Below are 7,505 nucleotides of genomic sequence, written 5' to 3'. Positions count from 1 at the left end.
GATAGAGCATGCAGTGCTGCACAAAATAAAACAAGAATCACAACGATCCGACCATCCGTTCAAAAGTTTCGAAAAATCACTTTTTCTGAGTGAAACTTGTTTCGTTCGATAGAGCATGCAGTGCTGCACAAAATAAAACAAGAATCACAACGATCCGACCATCCGTTCAAAAGTTTCGAAAAATCACTTTTTCTGAGTGAAACTTGTTTCGTTCGATAGCCACTATCCATCTTTGTTTATAATGCTTGTGAATTAAGGCTATATCAAGGCAATACGCACAGTATGCACATATGTCAATTAGAGACTGACTAGTTGCAGTCCTAACAAATCGATGGGAAGATTCAAACAAACAATACTGAATGAATACATCGAATAGTTCAGTTTATAAAAATGTTTAAGACAGGCTAAATAAGAAGGTCACGACAGATCGACAAAGAAATCGGAAGTTTGAATAATATGTGTGTCAATTGATGACTTTAATCACTTCTTTAGTTAGGGCAAGATCAGTGAATTAAAAACTTGTTACAACTCATCGTACAGAGTAGTTCAGCAAAATTTATCAAAATGGTCTAGTTCTGAATTTTCACCGATAAGTAACTAACACAATTAATGATAACGTTGAAGACTTTTGTATGGAGATGAAGTATGGATGGATAGTGAACAGCAATATCATTTAACTCTTGAACCAACGGTTCCTAAGTAGCAATACAAAATGCAGTGGTCACATCTGATTTCTTTACCGATTTATTAAAACCAGGTTCAGAAACAAGCTTTAATTTAAATGTTTATGCAGTTGTGACAATACAAGAGCTACACGATCTTATGAATGGTGGTCCAGTTGAATTTATTAAACCACCGATTGCGCGTCTGTAAGGACAAAATAATTGTTTAGACTTTCATGTTTCAAGTAGCTTTGTATATTTAGAATCAGAAAAAGGAGAAAGAAACCTTATCCGGACTTCTCTGTCTCATAAAATTCGTATAATAATAGAAAAATACTTTGAACTACTACAATATTACCTTACCAACTGTCTATAAATGCACAAAACCAAAAAAAATCTAAAAAAAACATGGAATCTGGTGAAGAAAATGTCCGAAATGCTCAAACGTTGTTCATAATGGTATGGAAAGATCGCACAGTATTTTTCAAGTGAGGTGTTTTTATATTTTCTTATATTCATCTAGTTTTAAGTGACATTTAATGTTTTTTGTATTAAAGATCTTTTAAATATTGAATACTAATGAAAACAGAGGCACTCCTACAAAGATTATATTGAAAATCATACCGAGTACTCACAAGCCCTATAAGTGTAAATTTGAATAATTGTGGTGTTTATATGGATCAATGATTTCTTTGTATTGTAGTATCAGTTTATTTGTTAAGCCCGTATACTTTATCCTAGCTACTGGCCAAGCTAATTCGCCTGTCATGAGTCATATTTTGATCTTGTTCATTATTCCCTTGTTGACCTTGACTACACCTTTATATGAGCATATATGTGTACACTTCGTATCTTATTCATCATATGTCTGTCACTCATTTTTGTCCGACTATAAATGTTGATTAACGCTTGCTTAAATTGAGTTGGCTTCCCAGCCATCTCCGATATGCATTACTTAGCTTCACTCTTGAGTTGGCTTCCCAGCCATCTCCACTATGCGTCATCTTTCCTTCGCTTGCTTACATTTGCTAATGTGCTCACTGCCTTCTAGCCCATGTTATTTATCAATAAAAATGTAGTTGCTGCTTCCCTTTGTCTTCTGATATTATACACCGTTTACGATGATATAATAACGGTTATCGAGACGATCGATTAGCGAAGCACTCCACTACAGTATTGATGACTGTTTTGATTTTGAATTCCAATTACACTACATTCGTTCGTGCTCATCTAATACTTGTTGAATAAATTGCGTTATTGCTGGGATTACTAGTTCATACTATAATTCAAATACTCTTAAACATCACATCGACATCACGATGGAGCCGCGATGGAACGGTTGGATATACATTCAGGTTTTAATGCTTTTGGGGATTACATGGAGAGGTTAGAAATCTGGACTATGACCAAGGACGATATTGAGGATTTTAATATTGTGGCTCATTTCCTTACGTTCATCGGGAAAGAAGCATACAACTTAATAAAGACTTTGGCATTTCTAGACAAGCCGATTTCACTCCCTTATGCAACTCTCAAGCAACTACTGCTGGGCGATGTAAATTATACAAATTCCGAATGCGGTAAAGGAGAAAATTTCGATGAAATGACTCGTCAGAACATCAATAATTCCACTAATTCATTACGTCGTCGCAGTCCAGTACGTAATCAGGGTTATTCAGATAAAAATTCACTAAATTGTGAAACTGTCTTTCAAAATGAGCACAATTTTGGTAAATTCTTGTTCTATGGCAAGTTTCACCCATGTAATTCATGTGTATTTCGTAATTCTAAATGCTTTAAATGTGGTAAGACTGGACACATTCAATCAGTTTGTGTTATGTCGTGTGAGTGGGCGCGTGCCCTGTTTGATATATGAACGTGTTGATTCCCACCAATGAGAGAAGAGCGAATTATCAATCGGAGCAATGATACATAAAATCGTACGAGCAGTCTTGAGTGCGTATCGGCCCTGCTTTCTGCCTAGCCCAGCCAGTTAAGTCCAAAACACCAATAACAGCCTCTGTGGTATGAATCATTATTTACAAACATACTGGGTTTACATACCAACCAAACAGACCACATCGTACCATAAAATAGGAAATAATATTTGTACAATATTTAGCCAAATGTGGCTGTGAATAGGGGGAAAGTAATCAATAGACTGATGATAACTCAAGAATCGTATAATAATAGTTCAAAGGTCAAAATAAAGCTAATGATAAGAGGAACACGAATATGATTAGGTTAGTTACTTAACGATTATACAATAGAAAATATACATATTACATTGGTCCGCAAATAGTCCTCAAAAGTCACCATTCACAATTCTCTTCGGGATACAACAGTTTGTAATACTACTATTCATTTCACTGAAACTAATGCTATGATTTGGTATTGTGATTCTACTAAGGTGGATGTCTCTAATGATCACTTATCTTTATCCAAGACTTCTAGAAGCGGTATAACGTCACATAGCAGTCCAGAGTTGGATGAAACCCATAATCATTATGAGACAAATTTTTCCAATCAACCAACTTATCAGATTTTTCATGTTATTGTACCAGATATGGTTTGTTATAATGATTCACATATTTCTGATGAAATTTCTTACAACTCTGAGAATATGTTGAATGAGTCAAATCATGATCAAAAACCGGATTCATTTTGGGTAGATGCTGATTTTTCTAATGATCTATTATTCTCTAATGAAACTGAATAAATTCGAGGGAAATATTTCAGAGAAATCAAATTCTGATGTCATATCAAATGCTATTCGTCGTCACAATGAATTTATCTCTAGTGATATTCCTAATGAATGTGAAAAATATGTTCCGAATGAGTCGAATTCTAGTCACATTTCTGATGTTATTGTATCAGATGTTGCATATTCTCACAACCAATGTGTATTAAGTAGAATCCCTAGTCAGTGGTATGATGAATCAGAGGGAATATCAAGTTTTCCTGAAGCAATCAGAGAACCAGTTTGCCCAGATATGGAGTTTGCACAGGCAGAGAATCCAAATCAAGTCCAAGATCATCCTAATGAGTATGAGGCAGATGAATGTTTTCCATTCGATTGTTTGGCAGGTGAATCAAGCCTAGATGAATCACATGTCTTGATTACATATATCAATGCATATTTATCTGTGTATTCTAGTATGAATAACAAAAAGAATATGTATCATAATTTTCATGCAAGTCAAAGTCACATGATGGAATGCCTCAAATTAGGTGTCAGTGTTTATCCCCAAATACCCCATATGATCATCGAAGTGTGAGATATAAGAAGATTGTAGTGTCGGTTGTTATGTTAAGCTCACATACTTTATTCTAGCTTCTGGACAAGCCAATTCACCTGTCCATCATGAGTCATGTTTCCACTATGTCAATTATTCATTTACTAACTCTGACTATTTTTTATATGGGCGTAGGTGTGTGTACACTTTTTATCCTATTCATTGCATCTCTGTAACTTATTCTTGTCTGACTACAAATATTGATTAACGCTTGATTAAAGTGAGTTGGCTTACCCGCCATCTCCAATGCGTGTCATTTTTGTTTCGTTCGCTAATATTTGTTCATGTGCATATAACTTTCTGGCCTGCGTCATTTGTCAATATAACTGTAGCTGCCGCTTCTCTTTGCTTTCTGATTTTATGCACCGTTAAGATTTGTATTATAACGGTTATCAAGGTGAACGATTAGCGAAGCACAGCACTACAAGATAATGCAAATTGGGAACGTCGAATTGGTTATAACATTGCGACGTAAGGACCTAACATTATTTCGTGGGGGGAAGATAGTGTTGGAAAGTCTATGATGCAAATTCTAAATATCAGTGGTTTCAATACACAACCGACATGATGATTATATACAATTCCAGGAATCAGGTGAGTCTGTTCCAGTTTCCTTTGTTAATTGTAATACTAACGAGTGCATTCTAGATAATACAGAGTCTACATCTAATACACTGTCGGACAGATGCAAGATGAACTTATGAGGAAGACGTACAATCGATTACAGACACTTGCACTCCAATTTGAGCTGTGGCGGATGTGGTGTTTATATGAATCAATGATTTCTTTGTATTGATGACTGTTTTGATTTTGAATTCCAAATACAGTACATTCGTTCGTGCTCATCGAATACTTCTTGATTAAATTGAGTTATTGCTGGGATTACTAGTTTATAAAACAATTCAAATACTTCAAATTATCACAATTTTTCATTAAGGGGGACATGTTAAGACGTTGAGAATAAGTGGAAATGTGAATACCTTGTAATTCCAGGGGCATTCAGTATATATATATATATATATATATATATATATATATATATATTCTTAAAATGCACTTATTAAAAAACCAGGTAACTGTTTCTATAGTTTTTCCCATTTACAAACTACTGTTAATTCATCATAATCTTGCTATTCAGCATTATATCACGAATGTCCTAGTTATGTAGGTAGTATGTTTCATGATTTATGATGCTTCACTGTTTCGTATTGTATGCATAAGTTTTGAAGGCTGAATAGTCCTGAAAAGCACAAGATACGTGTTTGGTCTTCCTGGCGTTCTTTTTTATTGTTTCGGGAAAGGGTAGGACTATCATACAGCCTATCGGTTGTTTAGCATAAGTAATAACCGAGATTATTGACTCCTAGTTGGTGATCATAAACAGAAAGAAAAGCACAACAGGTACCATTATTTTTCGTAAAAGGTGACAAACCTTATATTTCAGTAAGTCTTTTATGATGACTATTGGTTTCACCATGGTTGATAAATAACTGATTTGAGTCAAGCAAAATTATGGTGGTTGTGTTTTTTGCAATTCACAATTTCTCCAAGTATGACAAACTGTAAACCTGGTATGTTAATAGAAAGAATATGAGTACGAAATATTAGTAATTTCTGACTAAGAGTCATTCGCTTTTCTATTTCATCAAATATAAGCAGGTGCCAAAATATTTACTGAAGTTGAATTATATTGTTGTACTTCAGTTGTTCGTTCCGTCTTCATTGAATCGTATTCGCCAGTAAACCCTAACAGAAATCAAACTAATGAAAGAGTCTCTATTGAAAAATAACATAGGGGATTTAAAACAACAAAATTTAATTTGTTATTATGAGTAGTAATGCACTACTTTTTATTGAGACAAAGCTTTTAAAATCACCCTATTGAGTAACTTTGAAGCCGATTATAATCCATTTTGTTTAAATGTGTAGTTATGAAAAAATTTCTAAGATATAATGATCACATTAATTATATAATTCAAAATAAAGAAGCGATCATTTTTAATGAAGAAAGGGAGATTGTAGCTAGAGCATGTGTCAGTGTTGCACTGGAAAACACTTTCACAAATGATACAACCAAGAATAAGTAACTGAGGTGTCCGTCATCAGTCTTAAACCATTTATCACGTTTTAGAGTAATCGATTATATGAAATAAACATTGTCTATGGAAATTTATTGCGTCCCATATTCACGCTGGATCTTCTTTACCCAAATAGAGAAGAATCGTTTGGGTATCCTTCGCGTTTTTGTGCTTTTTGCAAATTTTTGACATCGTAAAGCAAAGATCTGTTCACTAAATTGTAGCAATTATGTCCTATTTTCTGGACAGACTTTCCGTTTCATTTTTTTCTGTCATTTTCTACGCTTACTCAATTGATGTGTTAAAATGAGCAGCTAAATGTATAGTTGTCATATGATAGGTTATTTTGCACTCTGGTGAATGCTGTGACCTTGATCTCCATATATTATACGTAAATTCATGTTTGTACTTATTTTTCTAGAGATTTAGCATTAGATCTAAATCCCATATTTAGTTCAATATATTTTTTTATGTAGATGCACGATGATTCACATACATTGGCCAGACATTTACGATAAAGTTGTCAGTGCTGTGAAATGAGAAATTTATCCCTAATAAGTAAGCCTAAGGAAAATGACTTTACAGAGCAATATTATTGGCTGTATATACTCAATAATAAAAATAATTTCAGTAAGCAAGGTTGTCGCTAGTATGAAAATTCCACTCTTATTATAATAGCGTAAATAGAATTCCCAGTGGTTTTTGGGTGGACCGTGTTGAGTTGAACTCACGAATCAGATATGTGTAGACTGTTTTCGCTAGTACTTCATCCAAATTAGTTCTATTGTTTTTCTTCCTTGAGATTTCGTTGAGTTCATATAGAAGATAAGACTGAATTAGAAAGTCAGAGTCAGACAGTAAGAGATGTCTTCAATCAAACATTATCTGATACGGTTATGTCGGATTAATCTAAACACACACACACACACCATACAGGATTAGTATTCCCTCGAGTAAGAAGATAGCTAGGGGATCTAGAGTTCTAAATCCGTATAGAAAGGGAATCATAAGGTTTTATAGCTTTCCTACGAACTTCTGGGATGAAGTTCTGTGAGGATGGCCCACAGGTGAAGTGAACTCTATCAGAGCCTCCAGAGGCTCATAAAGAGCCCCAACCAATCAGCGATTAATTAGAAGCTATGCTACTAAAATAACGAGATCCTGATTGGCTGTTTAACATACTGCTACTATGGAAACTCAAGGTCTCTTAATTACTATAAAACCCCTGTATTTTCTGTACATAAATGAACCTTGCAGTAAAGTGTTTCTCTCATACTCGTGTCTTCTTACTGGTGTTCAAGTCGCTGAGTAGTGCTAGCCCTGGGGTTATCGAAATAGCTTAGGATCTGAATAAAGCGTTCAACCTACAAGACATAACAGTGGCGACGGGGAAAAACTACAATCAACATACAGACGTATCAATGGCGACGGGAAAATGACAATGAGTATTTCTTTAGAGCAATTTGAAG

Source organism: Schistosoma mansoni, chromosome W (assembly GCF_000237925.1).
Source record: "Schistosoma mansoni strain Puerto Rico chromosome W, complete genome".
Taxonomy (NCBI): domain Eukaryota; kingdom Metazoa; phylum Platyhelminthes; class Trematoda; order Strigeidida; family Schistosomatidae; genus Schistosoma; species Schistosoma mansoni.
The sequence above is the reverse complement of the archived record's forward strand: the minus strand, read 5'-3'. Positions refer to the sequence as shown.